The sequence below is a fragment of the Camelus ferus genome, chromosome 7 (assembly GCF_009834535.1).
Source record: "Camelus ferus isolate YT-003-E chromosome 7, BCGSAC_Cfer_1.0, whole genome shotgun sequence".
NCBI lineage: Eukaryota > Metazoa > Chordata > Mammalia > Artiodactyla > Camelidae > Camelus > Camelus ferus.
This window is the reverse complement of record NC_045702.1, coordinates 81701944-81723294: the sequence shown is the minus strand read 5'-3', so window position 1 is coordinate 81723294 and position 21351 is coordinate 81701944.

The window sequence follows — 21351 nt, the reverse complement described above, 5'->3', positions numbered from 1 at the left end:
TTCTGGACCAATTCAGGAGCCTCCCAGAATCTGACCTCTGTCTCCTCAGAGCCATCATACCTACCATTGTCAGAGAATTGTATCTGAAGTGCAGATCTGGTCACACCTGTCTGTTACTGGAACCTTTGAGTAGGTCCCCACTTGAAATGTCTTCCCGTGACCTTCAGAGTCCCTCCATGACCCATGATATCTCACACAGCTCCCCACATGCCACTAAGGGAAATAGCTCATATACATGATTATTAACAAATCTGGTAAGTACTACTAAAGAAATAAATCAATGAATAAGCCTCAAAGTAATTAAGATTTGATTGAAGAGCAAAACACAAAACCTAAATAAATGGAGAGAGTTACACAGTTTACAGTTCAGAAGATGCAATTTTTTAAGCTGCCAAACCTCCGCATTTAATATGTAAACTTAATGCAATTTCAAAAAAAAAAAAAAAAAGGAAGGAAAGAAGGAATACAAATATATTTTAAAAACTGGATACTAAAAAATGGACAAGTATGTTTATAATACCAGAAGTGAAAAGTGCTCATTGAAATTAAGCTAATAATAGACCGTGTAAATGGCAGAGATTGTGGAGAGAATTAGTGAATTGAAGGACAGGGCAGGAGAAATCACCCAGAAAGCAGCACAAAGAAATGAAGAAATAAGATGTTAGGAGATGTGGAAAAGAGATAATTCAACCGTTTGTTTAATAGTAATTCTCAAAGGAAATGGAACAGAGAGTCAGAGAGGGGCGAATCTGAAGAGGCTGTGACTCATAATTTCCCAAAATTGGAGGAATACATAAATCCAAGATTGAAGAGACACACCTTGAAGAATGAAAACCCAGACAAAGTTGAAAAAAGGAACCCATACATCCACACATTAGATTAAAACTTTAGAATTACCAAAGAGAAACCTTCTCACAACAATCAGAAAGAAAGGACAGATTCTCTTGAAAGGAACAAAAATCAGACTAGCAGAAAGGTTCTCAAGAGCAAAACGAAACAAATTAGTGAGAAAATAATCTTCAAAGTGTGGAAGGAAGAAAACCATCATTTTAGTATTCAATACATTGTGATATTATCATTTAATAGTGAAGGTGAAGTAGAGTCATTTTTGGCCAAAGGCTGAGACAGTTTCCTACTCACAGGTCTATTATTGGATATAAATTCACTGTAAGAAGTGAATGTAATTCAAAGGAAGGAGTGAGATGTAGAGACGGGCTTGAACGCTGTCTTGGAATCCACTTTGCCAAACTCCCAGGCCAGGGCTCCTCATGAAGGGAAGAGGGGCAAATATGCTCTTGGGGGGCTTTATTAGAAGTTCTTGTTAAGTGTGGAATCTACAAATTGTAACAAACTAGTGAATATAGCAAAAAAGCAGCAGACTCACAGGTATAGAGAACAGACTAGTAGTTACCAGTGGGGAGGTGGGGAGGGGCAAGATGAGGGTAGGGAAGTAAGAGGTACAAACTGCGACATTTAAAATAAACCCAGGGCTGTGTCGTACAACACAGGGAAGAGAGCCAATATTTTATAACTATAAGTGGAGTATAAATTTAAAAAATTGTGAATCACTATATAGTACCCCTGTAACTTACATAATATTGTACAACAAATATACTTCAACTAAAAAAAAGGAAACGATACAAAAAGTTCTGGATTCAACTTTCTACTATTATTTCAACATCTCAATGTTGATGAGAATATTTAATTAGCTTTTAGCACACTGGGCTACTGATTCCTAGAAGCTAGATGCTTCCAATAAGGTTTTGGAATTTAACTTAAATAGATATTTTGAGATAAACAAGATTATACTGTATAGCACAGGGAAATGTATACAAGATCTTGTGGTAGCCCACAGCGGAAAAGAATGCAACAATGAATATATGTATGTTCATGTATAACTGAAAAATTATGCTCTACACTGGAATTTGACACAACATTGTAAACTGACTATAACTCAATAAAAAATGTTAAAATAAAATAAAATACAATAGATATTTTGTGTCAAGGTAAAACTTGGAGGCACTCTGATTAAATCCTGCAAATATCTTACGATCTATTTATGTCAAAAATACTGGTTCTTAATTTCGTTTCTGTGTTGTACATTTGTAATCTACTGGTAGGTTTTGCAAGGATGGCTGTAGGGACCACTAAAAAAGTCAGTAACAGAATATAGAAAAAGCAGGACACAGAATAAGTAGGTTTATTTCAAGTCTCCGCATATTGGCATTATGAACTTGAGCAAGTCACTTCATGTCTGCAAACTATAATTCTTTCCACCTGTAGTAGAACACAGGAGATAACAATCATTTCCCCTCCGAGTTACTATGGCAGTTAAGGGGACTATTGTGTGTGCACTCTGCCCAGCTATATGTCATACCAGAAAGTCCAGCACCGACTCGCAGGAAAATTGTTCCCCAGGACACAGGAGTGTAGGAGTGTAAGCTTCACCTCATCTTGACTCTTGTGTGAATGCATCTCTCCAGCACCCAGCCTACACCATCCACCTCTTTAGAAACTTAAGATTTCAGGTCATGGGAATCGTGTCCCAAGCCACTTCCCTTGACTTTTTATGGAATCTGGATCAGAAGATGTGGTCAGTTGAGTGTACCAGAGGGAAATCCTTTCTGGGATGAGTGTTGTCAGACAATTTCTGGTCATGGACACCATTCCTCTTAATCTACTGAGTTTCCCACCCCCCGAAATGTATCATAGATGTGTAATCACACTTTTCTTTCTGGTTGATTTCCCCCATAATGTCTGTGACTCATATGAATAACATACACGTTCCTTTGATGGGAACTGGTGTTTATTCACTGTCCTCAGCTATACTGTGCCTAACCCAGTGGTGTAAGGATTTTAGCTTTGTGAACTGAAGCAACTTGTGTAACTAATTTAGTTGAAGAGAAAGGAACAAATTCTGAGCATCATCTTGCAGTATCATGCCCTGTACTATGGAAAAATGACTTGGAATCCACTATTCGGGGCCAGTGGCTGGTATATGAATGGGACATGAGTGGTCCCTTTGCCTCCCTTCTCCAGCTTAATGGTGAACAAGAATATTTGTTTATATGATGTGAAAGGACATAAAAGAGAGAGAAGGAAGGAATTGAAGGAATCTAGCATGTGCTTTGGACACAGTTTGTGTCAGGTTGTGGAAGGCCCTGTGCAGGTGTTACTCTGTTATACTCCCACTTCACAGATGATGAATTATCCGCTCAGAGAGGTCAAGTAATCTTCTTATGCTATAAATCCAGTGCTTTTTCTACTAGTCCCTACTGGGATATTATAATTCAGCTTTCAGTTTTGATTGTAGAGGAAGCTTTGTGTGAGTCACACTTTAGGCTACTCAAAATACTTAATCCCTGTCCTCTTGGGACTTATAACCTAGCAGAGAGTCAAAGATAGTAAGTGCTGATTGATAAATGGATGGTGTAGACCAATGGTTCCCAAGGGCAGCAGCCTGCCTGGCCTTCCTGGAGGGCATTTGGAAGTAAGGATGATTTTGGTTGAATGGTGACTGACAGGTCCTTTAGGATGAGCGGGCAGAGGGTGGTGGTGTTAATGTCTCCATTGTGTGGGGCAGTTGAGCAAAAGGGAAACAATGGTGGGTATCCATTGAGCACTTACCTTGGACTCTCAGATGATGCCCTCTAAACATACTTCACTAAGAAGACTGAAGCCAACAGGGATGGGAACATCTCTTGTGTTTCTATCACCCAAACACAAACCCACCTGCCTCAGGACCCATCTTCTCCTTCTGCCTCATGTTATGGTGCAGGAATGGCCCTCCTCCTTGGATTGCCCCCACTTTCTCTGACATTGCCAGTGATTGTTCCTAGCATCAAATAAATATTCTTTTCTTTACTATCTCCCAACTTAAAAAAAAATCCTGATTTTCCAAATCCCTGAAGCTATAGCCCCACTACACTGAAATGCTTTGGTTAAGTTCATCCTCTGCTTAGATATAAACTTGCAGGCCTTCTTTGTGTCCTTATTAAATTAGCCTCTCAGTTTCAGCTGTAGGTGTCCTCAGCATGCTTTAGAAACAGTATCATTTTCTAGATGGGCCGTGATGTGACAACAGTTGGGAAGTACCCACCAAGGCGAGCAACATGGTTCCTGCTTCTCTAGCAGTAAACGAAATCCTCCAAGAAAGAGATATTGTGCAGGGTTACCTGGGAATCCATCACCAACAGACAGCTGGTGGGAGGAAGCCTTCATGGAGACCCTGAGACCAACATTTCCACTCTTCCACTGCAGATGGTGACCTCATCTTTCCACATCTGCAGTCAACATGGTGATTGACGCAATGACCAGCATGCATTGATTGATGTGTTGATGGACGAGCTATGAACCAAGGAATGGAAAGGGCAAGATGTCTGGCAGCTTGAGTCTTGGTGGAAAGGTCTGGAGAAGAAGGCCAGTGACACGGTTCTGGCAAAGTCCAGTCTGGGCCCAGAGAAGGAAAAAGTGAATCAGAGCTTTAGAATTTAAAGCTGGAAGGGATCGCGGGTGTTATCTAGCCTTGAATTTCATAAAATATTTCTCAGAATTCTTGTCTCACAAGATGCTCAACAATTAAAAAAAAAAAAAAAACACAAATCTCTCTAATCAATTATGTTTGAATGCCACATGCCGCTGGGGAAATTAGAGCCCAAAGCATCTGGGAAATCCTATAGTAAAGACCCCTGTTACCTGAGATTTTCCAAACATAATTTTCACCATCAAACGTTACTTTTTATCTAACAGAATGAATGTTCTGGAGAATTCATCCTGAGAACCAATAATCTAGTCTTATCCTTATGTGTTATAAATAGTAAACTGAGGCTCAAGAAAGCTAAGTGACTTATCCAAGGAGAGACCCACCCAGAGGCTGAAAACCTGTTTCAATGGCCCTTATCACTTTATAAATTAGAAAATATACATTAATACTTATACACATAGTAGGATTTGAAATTACATATCTAATTACTACTTACTCAACAAAACATTAAACTCATACATTTGAGAACAATAGCTGAACAAAAGGATTTTTAAAAATTAACTTTCCATCAAGTAGCAACTCCCATTTCTGCAAACCTTCTTGATCTTGGACCTTATACTTTGCAAGAGTTTATTATTTTTTTCTCTCAACATATATTTTTTGCTTACTTGTGAGAAAACAATTAACAATCATTAAGCACATAGGATGTTTCAGGCACCATGTGAAGGACTTTGCATGCATTTTCTCCATTCATCCTAACAATTCTACAAGTTAATTGGGATTATCAACCCATTTAAAGTTGTAGAAGCTGGGACTCAGAGAAGTAAGGAACTTGGCCCAAACTACAGAGCTCACAGGTGAAGGGGCTGAGGTGCCGAACCCAGGTCTTGTAACCTTAATCACTCTGTTTTCAGAACATTCAGGAAGCTGTGTGGATTTTGCAGATTCCACACCGACGTCTCAAACTGTTTTGTATCATCAACCCCCGGGATGAAAAGCAAGTGACCCAGTGACTCAAGAATTCATATTGAACATGACATGTTGAGCAAGGCGCCAGGCTGCCATTTACTCTACGGCCTTCTGTAAATCATGAAGCCTTAAGGAAGAGGAGGGACTTTATGTAGTCATCTTAGAAAAAGACCACAGAGGCCGGACTTGCATCATCGGGTTAGGCCTGTGACTGACCACCTACTTGGTCATCACTTGACCGGTTGAGTCAGATGGTCAGGCCATGAGAGGAAGCATTAAGGACCTACATACACAAATACCTACGGGCAGGCTATTTTTTTTGCCTTCCCTTTTATTAGTGACCCCGGATGGAATGCTGTGGAAAAACAGGCCATTCCTGAAGTTCCATTGACTCCAAATGAAGATATTTGAACAAACTCTTGCTAAGAAGCCATAATTCAGAAAGACACAGAAACTGCCAAAATTGGACTTGTGGATTTCATTTTGTTTTCTTTACTTCTTTTTTTTTTTTTTCCCTACTTGAAATTGCCTCAGAAAACTGGAGGGCCATCTTACTTCCCATGTGTAGAATGTATTAGATATGAAAATAAATTTATTTCATCATAGGTAGACACTGTGATTAATCTTTAAAGAAAACTAGTATCAGAGGAATAAAATCTTTCATGTGCCAAGACCTCCATCACCCGAACACCATGGTCACATCCATTTCCTCTTTCTGATCCTCATGAGAGCCTTTGAATGCTGGCAGGGCTGCTGGTATGAGTCTTTTCCATAGTCATTCATTCAGCCCATCAACGACGTATTGAGTGGCTATTTTGTGTTAGGCACTGGCCTTTGGCTCTTTGCCCCTTAGGAAGCTTATATTTGACCAAGGGTGACAGTCAATGAAAGAATGAATATACAGTGAGTAATCAAACAAGGGGCAAACATGGAAAAGTCATAGGTACCATTTAGAGAATTCAGGTAGGTGGCTGTGAGCTAGCCAGGGCAGCTAACTTTAGATGGATTGGTCAAGGGAGGAACTGGAGAAAAGGGAACCTTTGTACACTGTTGGTGGGAATGCAAATTGGAATAGCCACCATGGAAAACAGTATGGAGGTACCTCAAAAAACTAAAAATAGAACTACCATATGATCCGGCAATTACATCCCCAGGTATACATCTGGGAAAAAATGAAAACACTAATTTGAAAAGATATGTGCACCCTAAAGTGAATTTATTTTGAAGTGAATTAATTCATATACTATCCATTTAACCTTTGTGTTGGTATTAATTCATATACTGCTCAAATAACCATTTTAAAGTGAACTGCTTTCATAATTTTTAATGTATTGACAAGGTTATATAGCCGTCACCAACCACTATCTGATTCTAGAATGTTGTTTTCATCACAAAAAGAAATCCATTAGCAGTCACTTTTTATCCCTCACTTCCCTGGCCCCTGGTGACTAGTAATTTCCTTTTTTTCCTTTATGGACTTGCCTATTCTGGACAGCTCATGTGAATGGAACCATGTACTACATGGCCTTTTATGTGTGGCATCTTTTCATTGAGCATGTTTTCAAAACTCAGCCTTGTTGTAGCATGTATCAGTACTTCATCCCTTTTTAATGGCTGAATAATATTCCATTATGTGGATATATCACATTTATTTATCCATTCATTGGTTGATGGACACTTGTATTGCTTCCACTTTCTGACTCTTAGGAATAGTGCTGCTATGAACATTTGTGTATCAGTTTTTGTGTGGACATATGTTTTCATTTCTCTTGGGTATATACCAAGGAGCGGAATTGCTAGATCACATGGTAATACTCTGGGTAACTTTTTGAGAAATTGCCAAACTGTCCTGCACAGTACGTATACCATTTTACATTCCCATCAGCAGGGTATGAAGATCCCAATTTCTCCAGTTTCTCATCAACACTTACTATTTTCTTTCTTTTTTAAAAAATTAGAGCCATCCTTGTGGGTATCTCTTTGTGCTATCTCATGAGTGTAATCTCATCACATTTCCCTAGAAACTAATGATGCTGAGCATCTTTTCATGTGCTTATTGACCAGTCAGTGGTTCTTCTTTGGAGAAATGTTTATTTAAGTCCTTTGTTCATTTTTTAAATTGGGTTGTTTTTCTTTTTATCTTGAGTTATAAGTCTTTTTCTATATTCTGGATACTGGACCCTTATCAGGAATATATTTTGCAAACATTTTCCCTAATTCTGTGGATGTTTAGTTGATTATTGTCGATCATGTACAGTACTGGGTCTAGACAGTTAGTGTAGCATGTATGTATTATTTTTGTCTTCTTATGTGAGCAAATAAAGTCCCTTTTAGGCTTGACTGAGCTGAAGTTTGCATTCTGTCCCTTGAAATTAATACTTACTGACTAATGTAGTTAGTATATGGCTTATCGAAGATTTTGCCAGCAAGTCTTGCATAGGGAGCATTTGTAATACTTAGTCTGTGGGAAGACATGCAAGGAAAATATAACTGGGTAGAATTTGGGAAAGCACAGACTAACACATCTGGGGAAACAGGGTAAAAATGGTCGAGTTTATGGGAAAGAGACTTTTTGGGAGAAGAGTCATTCCAAAGTAGCTGCAATGAATGGCAGATGATAATGAATCATACTATATGAATCGATGATATGAAATGGCAAGTTAAACAGCCTTTGAGGTATGGAAGAGAGGACAGTCAAAGGTACTGTAAGTCACAGACATTTGCATTAAACAGGCTTTGCAGAGCCCTCGGTGGAGACCAGTTGTCAGGACCAGCTGGCTTGTCTCATATGAATGTGGATATTTTTATTCTGTCTCCCTTCTGTGTCATCTGTCTGTATCTTTCTCTGATCTTCCTCTATTCTCCCCTAATGGTCTATTGTTTGGTCCCTTTAAAAAAAAATGACTGAAAAGATCATGCAGATATGATGAATATATATAAGTGAGATTTGGAATTTCAGCAACCATAAAAGGGTATCGTTTATAAATCACACAGACTTGGTACTATGCTCCAAAATATGACCTGAGGATGCTTTCTGATCTGTCAGCTCTGCCCCTTAGAGTTCTTATTTTCCCTCCTTGAGGTTAAAATTCAGGTGTAAGAAAGATCTTGATTAAGGACTTTGAGCAATTAGGTAGGTGACAGTGGAAAGAGAAAAGAAGGGAGAAAAGAAAAATTTCAAAACACTAACAGATAAGTTGTGATAGTTTAGCTTGCCAATGATTTAAGGAAAGATTTCAGTGCTGAATAAACTAAAATAAATCTTATGTAAATGCTAAGTATTCTTACAGTGCTCTCTGAATCATTTGTGCTTCTGGGGTGACCTGCATTCCAGTCTGAGAGGAACTGGCATTCTCTTTCTTCAATCAAAAGTATTCAATATCTACATCTGTTGAATTGAAGTCCTTCTTGAACAAAGGACAGATGGGCCACATCTCTGTTATTTTCATGGTGTGCTAGTTATTTACTGCTGTGTAAGAAATGACACCAAGAGTAAGTGGCTTGGAACATCACATATTTATTATCTTACAGCGTCTGTGGATAATACATTTGGGGTATGGCTTAGCTGGGTGAGTCTGGCCAAGTTTCTCATGAGATGGAACTAAGATGTCTTCTGGGCTGCAGTCATCTGAAGCCTTGAATGTGACTGGAGGATCCTTTTCCAAGCTCACTCAGATGGCTGCTGTCAGGAGGCCTTGGTTCCTAATGTGAGACTCCACAGGTTGGCAGGAATGTCCTCCCAGTACTGCGATTGGCTTTCCCCACACTGAGTGATCCATGAAAGAGCAAGATGAGAGCTGAAATATCTTTTATGATCTAGCATCAGAAGCCACACTCCCTTTCCGCCATGTTGGTCAGCATCTTTAAGAAGAGAGGGGAATTTAGCTCCCCAACCCTTGAAGAGAGGAGTATCACAAATTTGTGAAAACATTTTGAGATCACCACAGGTCATAAATAGTAAAGATAGTTGTAACAGAAATGCAAAAATGACAAACAATATTAATTTAATAAAATAAAAAGAGAGCCCACTTTTATTAGCAATGGCGTAGGCAGTCCAATAGAAATGAGGGAAGAATTACATCCTTAATGACTCAAAGACTGCGAGAAATGGTATAAGTTACAAGAGTTTACTTTCACAGCGTCTTCTCCCAATCACTGTAAAGGATCATTTTACTGAAGAATTAGTTACTTTTTGTTGAACACTTTCAACCTCACTTGATTTCTCTGTCCTTCCCTGATCCTGTTGAGACCTTCTTACTAATGTAATCAGGGCTAGTAGTTGATTATTTAATTGAAAAAGTGAGTTAAAGCAAGTAATCCTAAAAATTACACGTAACATTTCTTAAGTATTTAATTTGAACTGAAGGCATATGATCTTTTGATGTAGGGTAAATGCCTTCTTCTTGAGTATGGGTCTTGCAAAAAAAACAGACCCAGGGTACATCTTCTGTGATGGATTTAGGTTTCTTTAAAGTGGTACAAAAATTTAAAACATTTGCAATGCAAACTGAGCACAGAATGCTTCTAGAATTTGGATTTTCTCCCTCAGTTTTTGTTTTAACAATGTCTCTCAGCTTTTTAACAATATTTTTAGTGATTTCTTATTATCAGATCTTTCAACGTTGCTTCGTTAGAAATAAAGAACTCATTGTCACAGCCTTATTTCGTTACTTTTTGTACTACGAAGCAAAATAAGAGAATTATGACAAATGGAATTACAATAAGTAGGCTTGGAAACAAACCCACTGACTTCTGGAAAGCATGGAACTCACCAGTGGGAGCCCAAGTGCACGGCATTGGGACTAAGGTCTCTATTCCTGTTCCTACTCTCCTCGTGGGCATATGCTGAGCACTGACTGTGGGCCAGTGCTTGCTGTCAACATATTAACTTACTTAAAACTCTTACCAGTCTTGAGCCATACATTTCGAGAATGATCTCTATCAGAAAATGTAACCGAAATTTGGAAACACCCAGAAGAGTTTTGACGTTCTGTTCACTGGGCTATTTTACAACCAGGTAGGGGAAGAGGTTAATTTATAGACTTTTGTCTGACTGAGATGCAAGTAATTTATTTTTTTTAAAAAAAAGAAATAACCCCTAAGGTGATGGTTTACGACTGTGTTGGACACGACCAATTTTGTATTTAATCGAGCAATCTTATTCTAATATTCTAATCATTAAATACATAATGCTCCTTGAACTGTTTTAATATCATACTGCTTTCCTCATTAATTAGTGAATTCAATAAAATTTATGATGAATGTTCTCTTTGTATGAGAGTTGCGATTTTGTCTTTTTGAACATTGTACATCGTCATTCTACAAAGGAAGATAATAAGGCAAAGAATGATTAGTGTTTGTCCGAGGAAACACTGTTAGAAATGGGTATTCCAGGAGCTTACATTCAGTGTGCATGGGAATTAATTAGTATAATTTGCAAATGGAAAGGAGAGCGCACATTAATCTGGCAAGTCAATTATATTGAGGACAGTTAAGAGAACATCTATTGTAGTTAAATTACTGTTTGTAGTTAAGTTCTTAAATGGTATTTATAGTAACTTGACTGTTACTATATTTGCTCCAGATCCAATTAAATATATTTTCTGTAATACACAACTTCCTTACTCTTCTTGGAACTTCTAATTGTCTTTCTTTCCTTTTTTCATTACCTTCTATTATTATGTGAATTTTATGAACAAATATTTCTAAGCGCCTACTGGGTGCCAGACAGGCAAAAGGGATACCTTAGTAGACAAAATGAATAAACACCCCTGACTTTGTGGGTCTTATACTTTGGAAAGATGCAGAAGTCTGGGCTCATTGAAATCACTCCTTTGGTAAGAACTTTAGCCCTCTAGGGCCAGTATCCTTTTCTTACCCATCCTGAGTTCCCTCTGGCTCACCGCAGGGGACAGCGGTAGTGGCTGGTGACTTGATGGCTAGAGCATCCTTTGTTCACTGACATGATGGGTAATACTTTTCATTCACAGTGCTCCCCCTTGGTCCTAAATTTGACCAATGCTAGGGAGACATTTCATGACCAACTTTTTTGCCCCAAGGTGGGTAGTTCTATTTCTAATTTTTTTAAGTAACCTCCATACTGTTTTCCAGAGTGGATGTGCCAATTTACATTTCCACCAAGAGCACAGCGGGCTTCCCTTTTCTCCAATCCTCACCAGCAATTTGTTATTTTTTTGCCTTTTTGATAACAACTTCTCTAACAGGTGTAAGGGGATAACTCCTTATGGTTTTGATTTGCATTTCTCTGATAATTAGTGATACTGAGATCTTTTTCACATACCTTTTGACCATTTATATGTCTTCTTTGGAGACATGTGTATTCGAGTCTTCGGTCCTTTTTTTTTTTTAATTCCAATTTTTTTTTTGCTATCAAGTTGTATGAGTTCCTTATATATTTTATATATTAATCCCTTATCAGATATATGGTTTGCAAATATTTCCCCCCATTCCATAGGCTGCCTTTTCATTTTGTTGACTGTTTCTTTGCTATACAAAGCTTTTTAGTTTTATGTAATTCTATTAGCTGATTTTTGCTCGATTGCTTGTAGTTACAGTGTTACATATATAAACATCATTGCCATGTCAAGGAGTTTTTCCCTAAGGTTTCTTCTAGAACTTTATATTTTCAGGTTTTACATTTAAGCCTATAATCCATTTTGACCTAATTTTTGTGAGTCATGTAAGATCAATCCATCCAGCCACTTCTTGTCTTTGGACTGAAGGATTCAATACACTTACATTTAGAGTAATTATTGGTAAGTAAGGACTTACTAACGCCCTTTTATTAATTATTTGCTGGCTGTTTGATAGCTCTGTCCTTCCTCTCTGTCTTCCTCTGTGACCTGGCGATTTTCTGTAGCAGGATGCTTTCAGTCTATCTTTTGGGAACCTACTGTAGATTTTTGCTTTGTGGTTACCATAAGGCTTGTACCTCATAGATAGAACATCTTACAGATTTAGCAGTCTATTTTACGCTGATAACAATTTAACTTCAACCGCATAAAAAAAAAAAAAAACTCAACCCTTTTACTCCCTTCTTTTATGTTTTTGATGTCATGATTTCCATCTTTTTCCAGTGCCTATAAACAAATTATATTAACAAATTACTGTACCTCCGTTATTTTGAATGCTTTTAGCTTCCAACCTTTATATCTGAGCTCATAACCATATTACAATACTAGAGCATTCTAAATCTGATGATAGGCTGACCTTCAACCGCGAGTTGTGTCTTTTCATGTTACTAATTAGCATCCTGTCACTGAAGCTTGATGAAATCATTTCGTCATTTCCTGTAAGGCATGTCTCGTGGTGACGGATGGCGCACGGAGGCTGGTGGTGGGCAGTGCGCAGGTGCACAGCTGGAGAGACGAGCCCTGAGTGTGCACCCAGCGGGGAGGCCCAGCTGCAGTGGTCTGGGCTGGTGTTTCGCAGGCAGGGAAGGAAGAGGGCGTGGAAGGGGACTCAGGTGACTGGTGTCTGTAAATGCAAATACCTGTGTGGGGCGAAAGCTGGTGAAATCTGCAGGTTTCTTCGGTGGCGGAAGCTGATGGGGTCACCTGCTGAGCGGATCACTGGGAACTGTAGTCAGTCCTGCTCCGTGGCTAATATCGGTAACCCCCACTCTTTTCCCTTGTTCTTATCCATCTCTGCATCTCCCGGCTTTGCTGACTGATGTAGGCACAAAGCTATTCATGGAAGCATTCCTTTGAATTAGCAGGAGGCTAGATACAAACAAACGCTCATGAGCCAGTCTAGTTAGAAAACTACCGAGCGTTCATACAATGGAATCATACTATGCAGCCATGAAAGAGAATGAGGGATGCTTTGTGTATCAGTATGGAAATGTATTCAAGACACATTCTTAAAGGGAAGAAGTACAGTGCAGAATTTTGTGTAAATATATTACCATTGGTGTAAGGAAAGGGAAAACAAACATGCAAGCATTTGCATTGAACGTGTATCTGAAGGACATGTAAGAAAGCTTCATGCTGAATGTTGGCGGCAAGACAACTGGGTGTTTTGGAACAGAGCTGCGTCCTCCATCCACTGTGAACTTTGAAGCACATGAATTACTGACTTCGAAAATTAAATACAGACAAATGAAATAGTCTTTAAAATATATCTGCCCTCAGTCTTCTCTCTCTCCAATGAAATAATACAAAATAGAACAGACCTCCAGTTTGTAGCCCATTACGATACTTCCTGTGTAGTTTGGGCTTTTGGATTTTGTTTTGTTTTGTGGGGGGAGTAATTAGATTTATTTATTTTTATTATTCGTTTAAAGGAGGTCTTGGGATTTGAAACGAGGACCTCGTGCATGCTAAGCATGAGCTCTGCCGCTTGAGCGCTACCATCCCCCTTTATTTACGTAATTATTTAACAAAATTTTTAAAAATGGGCTTTACTTTTGCCTCCTGCTCATCCTGGCATGCACCCCATTCCATGTCTCCCGCTCCTTTGCTGGATCTGGAGAGGAGGGTCCGTATTTTGTCTCCCTTCATGTTTGCCCAAAGTAGGAATTCAAGCACCTACTGGGCATTTTGGCTACTGGCCTGGTGCCGAGACACCGATGGGTGAAGACACCATCCAGTGCCCCCAAGACCCCCTCATTTATTTTCTTTTGTTCATATACAGGAGGCTTTATTCCTGTACCTGGGAAGAGGCAAGGAGTGATGTGGTTTGCAGGCCAAGAGGAAAAGAGAATGAGGAACTGTAAATGAGAGAAATGAGGACAGCTTGTCAACCACGCTGGGTCTCTTTGCAAAGATGGGGTGGGAGGTGGTGAAAGAAACTGATAGAACTGTTTTCAAAGTACATTTTTGTGAGGCTTTGGAAATAAGAACCACCTCCCTGAACTGTGGTCATGAAGGGTGGAGCGAGGCCACTCTCCCAACCTGGTGGAACCCAGCGCCCAGGTGACACCCCCGGAGCTGGGGGGAGGGAGCTCCTTCAGGAAGCTTGGAGGCTGCAGAGGCTGTGTTGACAGCCAGAGCTGAGTTGGAAAATAATGGGAAGCTGTGTGAAGCAGCAGCAGACAACCCACAGGGTCGCATCTCAAGTGTCACTTGGGAGCTCCCAGAGGCAACTCGCTAGTTGCAAGGAACGTTCCCACTGAGATCAGGGCTCTGTGTGCGTGCGTGGTGGGGGCATCCAGATGGAAGAAGACTTGGAGCCATTGAAATTTGGGCATAAAGATGAATACGATCCACTTTTATATCCAGAGGGACCAGATAGCTTTTGTGCTACTAGTTTACGTTTATTGAAATAATTCTTAATCGGAACATAATTTCAACTCTTTCCAGCGATGAGACATATTTAAAAAGTGAGATCATCTCTATTTGAAAAGACACCGTTCTTAAATTTCAGAGTCTTGTCAGATCCACCAATTCTTCAGCTTGCTGTGAGTGCCCCTGAATTATCTACTTATCTGCAAGGTCCTGATTTCATCTCAACTTTTTTTTTCTTTTTTTCCTTTTTTTTTTTTTTAAAAAAAAGCTGATTTAAAGGTGACATTTTATTATTTCTCTTTGAGTAAAAATTATTTACCCCTCATTTTCTATTTTACAAATCCATAAATACAAGAGAATGAAGTTTTTTTTGTTTTTTTAATTGAAGTCTAGTCAGTTTACAATGTTGTGTCAGTTTCTGGTGTATAACATAATTGTTCAGTCATACACATACATACATATATTCGTTTTCATATTCTTTTTCCTTATAGGTTACTACAAGATATTGAATATAGTTCCTTGTGCTATGCAGTGTAAACTTGTTGTTTATCTATTTTATAGATAGTAGTTAGTATCTGCAAATCCTTAACTCCCAATTTCTCCCTCCCACCCGCTTCCCCCGCTGCTAACCGTAAGTCTGTTTTCTGTGTCTGTGAGTCTGTGTCCATCTCAGCTTTGTGGATACTGCTCGTGTGCCCAGGATTCCCCTTGATCTGGAATCCTCACTCTACCTCCCATCACATCTCCTCAGCCTCCAACCTGCACAATTTCTATTCATATTTGAAGACAACAGCTAATTCTTTTAGAAACACTTCTTGCCCTTTCCAGTGCAAGACTGAGCTTTTGCTCCTTCTCTGTGCACCCCCAAATATGCCACATCTGCTTCTGTATAGCAATGGTTGTGTAGCATTATACATCCTGGTTCATAAGATGCTCCACTGGTTCAAGGTTATTCAGCTCCAGGCCTAAAGTTTGTCTTCTGAAACTTCTGAAACCTGCTGCCTTCATCTTGGCTTCAGCAGACGGGGGCATGGAGGAGTGAGGTTTGGGAGATCGACCCTGTAGCACCCTACGGAAGGCTGTGGGGGTGCGGGAAACACGGAGGCCCAGTGCACCAAAATGACTGGTGACCTCGAGGGATGATTTCCGGTCTTGCTGCTAAAGAGAATTTAGGGAAGCACAAAGGACATGAAGCTGCGAGATAAAATTAAATTAAAACAAGAGAAGAAGTAAGGCAAAGGGAAGTTAACGAGAGAGAAAGATGAACCGTGAAGCGTGGCTACTGCACGAAATTCATGCTGTGGTTTCTGGCGCATTTGCTAGAAAGGCCCGTGCATTTGGCTCTGCACCATGTGAGCAGGGAAACCAAACCAGTCATGATCTGCGACATCCATGGTGACACAACGGTGGATAAGGGCCTGGCTTTGTCACCTTACACTTGGCCTGACCCAGAGGAAGGCAGAGAAAGTAAGGGGGCCCAGGTCTCTTGTCCTAAAGGCATTTGCTGGCGACTTAGGCTGACTCGGGGGCGGGGCAGGGGCTGGCCGGCGGGCACAGTGAATAGACCCGGAGGAGCCATCAGAGGAGGAACAGTGCAGCATCCACTGCTCCTTGCACCCCCACGCCCACCTCCGCCTCATTCTTCTGAGCCCCAGACAGCTGGCCGGGCTGCGGGGCGGGGTGGTGGTGGGGGGATCGCAGCGCCCCTGGGGAGCCCCTTCCCGGCAGGGTCCGGCCCGGGCCAGCCCCGCTTGCAGGTCCCAGCGTGAGCCTTCCGGGCTCTGCTCTGGGAAGCCGCCCCATCCTGGAGGGCCCCCATCCCTGGGCACTTGGCGTCCACGTGGCCGCATCACCGGGACAGGAGGCTGCACCCAGAGGAGGGAGCCAGGGACGGCCAGGGCCCCTCCCAGCAGCTGAGGCAAACCCATCAGGAGCCCTGTGGACCCTGCACCTGCAACATGGGTGCACTGTTCCGTGGCAAGTGTTTTGTGATTAGAAAAAAATGACTTTGCTGCCTGCCTGTACTTCCATCTTGGAAGCTCTGTGAACGCGATGCTGCGATTCAAGGTGGAGAGGAGAAAGGAGATTATTCCCTTCCTCTCTCTTTTTTCTTACTTTATACTTTATACACCACACTTCTGCCCCCAAATTTGTAAACATACACACACACACACACACACACACACACACACACACACTCTCTCTCTCTCTGTCTCTCTCACAGCCCTGGATGGGTTAACTGAAAACAGCGCCCCCTGGACGCGGCCTGGGGTAGAACGGTCCATAAAGAGCAACCCCACGAAGGTTCAATCGCGGTGTTTGTGGGGGTCCCCCGGGAAGCAAATGCTCATTTCCTAATGAGCTTGGCTTCTTACTCTGGCCTGCAGCCGCACTTCCCCTCGGCCGTTGCCAGCAACACTCAGCCAGCCCAGCCTCCGACAGAGCCCAGAGGAGCCGAGTCATCCTTGCTTTAAAGGTAGGAATACTCATTCCCTGCTCCCAGCCCTCGGGGCCTGGCTGGGGCCTGGCTGGGGCCTGTCACTTATCTGTGCTGCAGGCGATGCGTTTCTCAGTCTTGACCTTCAGCCACGCCCGGTCACATGGAGGTAGGGAGATCCTGTTTGTGTACTTCTGTGCAACATGTGTGTCCCCAGCTGAATAAATCTTCAGTGAAATAAAGGCTGACGATTTGGGAGGAGAGTTCATGTCCATTTAACAGGTGGCCAGTTTCGGACACTTTGGCTTCTTCTCTGGCCCAAGGAGATTCAGTCCTCACCCATCCCTTGCGTGTGTGCACCAGCGGTCAGCTGGGTGGTTCGCGGAGCAAGAAAGAGGAGTGAGAAGCGGAGGAGAGAGAAGGGGGCACTAAGGGACATCTGGACGTCTCTCTCCTGATACCACCCAGAAACCTCTAACTCAACAAACCCAAATTTCACTGGCGCCTTTAACCCCTGAACTGCTCCTCCATCCCTAGGACCCCCCCCTCCTTGTCCCCAGGCCCCTAATCCTATCACCGGGCCAGTCTCGCCTTCTACGCCCACCTGTGCTCCAATCCCCACCACCTGCTTGGTGCCCCCTCCCCCAATCTTATCTTTCACTGTGATGTTACAGGAAATGCCGCCATGTTTCCTCTCGCCTCCAGGGTAAAGTCCAGAGAGCCTGCAGGCTTTAACAGGTCACAAAAGGAGCGCTCAATACCTCCAGTTTACCAGGTTACTTCAGTTTCTCACCTTCTTTCACCTCTGAATCTTTGTACACCCAGTTCCTTCTGCCTGAGCAACCTTCTTTGTTCTTATCTGGCTACTTCGAATTCATTCTCCCAGACCCCAACTTGAATATTTCCTTCTTCTAAGAGGACTTTTGTAATCTAGCTGTCGATTCCTTGCTCCTCTTCCCTGTTCCTTTGGAACCCACCACCCCTGCCGTCCCTTGTAGTTGCAAATTGACTTGGGGTCCGTCCTAAGCTCTGGGAGGGTGGGGACCGTGCTTACACTGTCCTGTGGGATTTCTAGAATCTCACACAGGACTAAACAACAGTAGTGCTTTATAGATCTGTCCTGAATGAATGAGAAAGTGGATTAAATCCAGTGTCTCTAAGCTTTCCAGGATGAAGTGTCAGGAAAAGAGCAAAATCCTTGTGCTTGAATCCTTGGTCCAGCGGTGGCAGGATGTATTGGTCAGACAACCCAATAGCAGATATATATGAGGTGGGATGGGAAAGAAAGGGAGAGGTCTTGATTTATTTTAAGGCTTATGTGATTGTGGAGGCTGGTTGGTTCAGATTCCACAGGGTAGGCTGGCAGGCTGGAGACCCGGGGAAGATCTAATGTTGCAGCTCGAGTCTACAGTCTGGAGTCAGAGTTTCCTCTTCCTCTGAGACTTCAGTTTTTGTTTTTTTTTTTTTTCTCTTAAGCCCTTCCCTGGTTGGATGAGACCCATCCACCATCTGGAGGGTCATCTGTTTACTGAAAGTCTACCAATTTCAATGTGAATCACATCTGACAAATACCTTCAGAGCAACAACTCAACTGGAGTTTGACCAAATATCTGGATACCTTGGCCTTGGCCAAGCCAACATATCAAATGAACCGTCACCCAGGAGATCCAGGCGAGTTATTTAATCCCTCCTACCCTTTGCTTCCCATTGATGGGAATAACACCCACCTTGCAGGGATGTGGAGAGAATTAAAGGAGACCATCTCTGATGAGCAGCGTTGACACTGCCCCGCTCACAGTAGACGCCAGTCCCGCCTTCTAGCCACACCCTTATTCCAGCCATGCTTTGTCCCAAAGGGAGGGAGGGCCGTGTAGCAACAGAGATTCCAAGTGCCAGGCAACTCCTGCTCTTTCCAAACAACCATCTCCATGGAAAGGAGGCTCTTGAGGAGGAAGACAGCCTCTACCCTCTGTTCCTGGAGGCTGGCCGAGCATGGTTCCTTCATTCCATTTCCATACCCTGTGGAAAAGGGGGTCCAAGGGTTGGCGATTGCTGAGATCAAAGTCACATGAAGATTCTTTAGCGGAAGGAGGGGTAAAGCAAGATTGGAAGTGGAATTCTGCCCCTACTTGATTTGTCACCTCCATCAAGGTTCTGGTGCCACCCAAGCTCTGGAATCACAGAAGGCCAGAACCCAAGATTTTATTTCTAACCAGGCGGGGGTGGGGGAGGCCCCTGAGTCTGAAGACATCACTAGGGCATGTGCACATATGCTTCTATGCCTTTGGCTTTTGTTCCCTTTTCTCTGAAATAGAAGATAATTTTGTGTGATAAAAAAAATGCTTAAATGCAAGACCCACAGACCTCCTTCTATTTTAAGTAAAAATTAGCTTTCTTTTTCAGTAAAAAAAAAAAAAAAAAAAAAAGAATAAGAAAAAATATTGCCCATCATGTGTGTGGCCTGAACACAACCCTCAAAACATCTTAAAGGTTATCCATCAAGGTTCTTTAAAAGGAAATATATTATTCTTAATCATGCTTATCTTATTAATATATAATACTTTGTGGAATTATTTTTTACCCTATCATCTTATGCCAGAAGGGGCCATTTAAGCATCTAGTTATTTGTAGACTAAAACAGAAACAAAATATACGGGACTGTGTTTACTATTTTAAACTTTATTCTCTACTGCTTTGCCTTTCAACCTGAAAAGGAATTTTGTGTTAACAGATCAACGTTTGGCCCGGGGTCAACGGCGCTCCCTTCAGGCCAGGAGGGAACGCCTCAGAGAATTCTCCTGGGCCACCAGGCGGTCGTATATTTCTTCCTTAATCCACCGTGCGTGGGCGACGTATCAGGCAAAGGTATAAATAAAATGTTCTGGCTCTACATACGGTATTTTGGGTTGACAAAAAATCCTTCATCAACTTTTTCCATCCCTATCAGCAGTTTTATTCATTATGGGACATCCAGCACGTCTCCTTTGGGGATTATTTGAGAAGCAGGAAAACCTCTGCATGAAAAGAGCATGTTTGCTGGAAGATACGGTGCAAGGATTGAGTGCTGGTGGGAGAGTGGTCCCTATAGGGTCAATCCCAGATGTGCAGTGCGGCTTCCCCTGTCATTGGCTTTCCTGTCCTCAGGCGCATGCGTTCTTCAGTTGCGTGGCCACAGTGGTGGAAAAACACTTTCCTATTTCCCTCCAGTGTAGCAGGACCATGTCCGTGGGCTGGTCCCTCTGTCTGCACCCAGTTTGTGTTTTCCCTAACATGGGGGGTTCAAGAGTGAAAAATCAGGCCAAAAAGGATATAATTTCAAAATTTTAGCACAGCATCCCTCTCCGTTTGCCCTAGCACATCGAAATTACTATGATCTTTCTGCCTCTGTGTGAGTCTGGGTTGGCTTAGGTGCTGGAAAAAGTACACCTGGCATTAAAAAGAGCCAATGGATGGGGGGTGGGAGGGTGTGTCCTGAGAGGCCGAGTACTTAAATGCATCCTACTGGGTGGCCTCATTCATCAGGACAAAGAGAAAGGGCCCACCTTGCTAACAGACGTTGTGGCTCAGGTTTGGCAAGGCCCTAAGGGTCTGAGGAATGGAACTTGGGAGCCGGGGTCGCAGCACACACACTCCCCTCTGCCTGGTGGTGAGCTTCCGGCCCCGCACATCACTGCTGGGTGTGGGAAATCTGGGCAAATCAAGATGAGCAAACACCGGGCCAGGTGGCCCCTCAGTCTTCTGTGTCATCTTCCATCTCTGATCATCAGCAGATCACCTGTCCTTTCAGTACAGAGACACTGCCTCTGCTTAGGTCATTTCTGTTACTCCAGATGGGTGCCCTCAGCTGCAGGCAGATTGTGGTCAATAGCCTTAGAGAGGGACCCACCTTGTAGCTCATGAACTTGAAAGCTTCAGCCTCAGGGCCTCTTCCTTGCACGGGTCCCCTTCCAAAAGCCAGAGGAGCCCTAGCAGGGTGTTCACATGGTCAGATGTGGATTTTGAATGTCGTAACAGTAAGATATATTTATAGTCGTGGTTGGTTAAGACTGCCTCCTGTTTCCGATCCAGCTTCCCCAATCTCTGCTGTTGGGGTGTCCGTGCAGTCACAGGCATCTTAGGGCCCCAGCTACAGGGAAGTGGATTTGGGGAGACATTTGGTTTGGGTTTAGCAGGGGAGGCGTTTGTGGTTGGCAGTTGTTACCAATTGCAGTTAA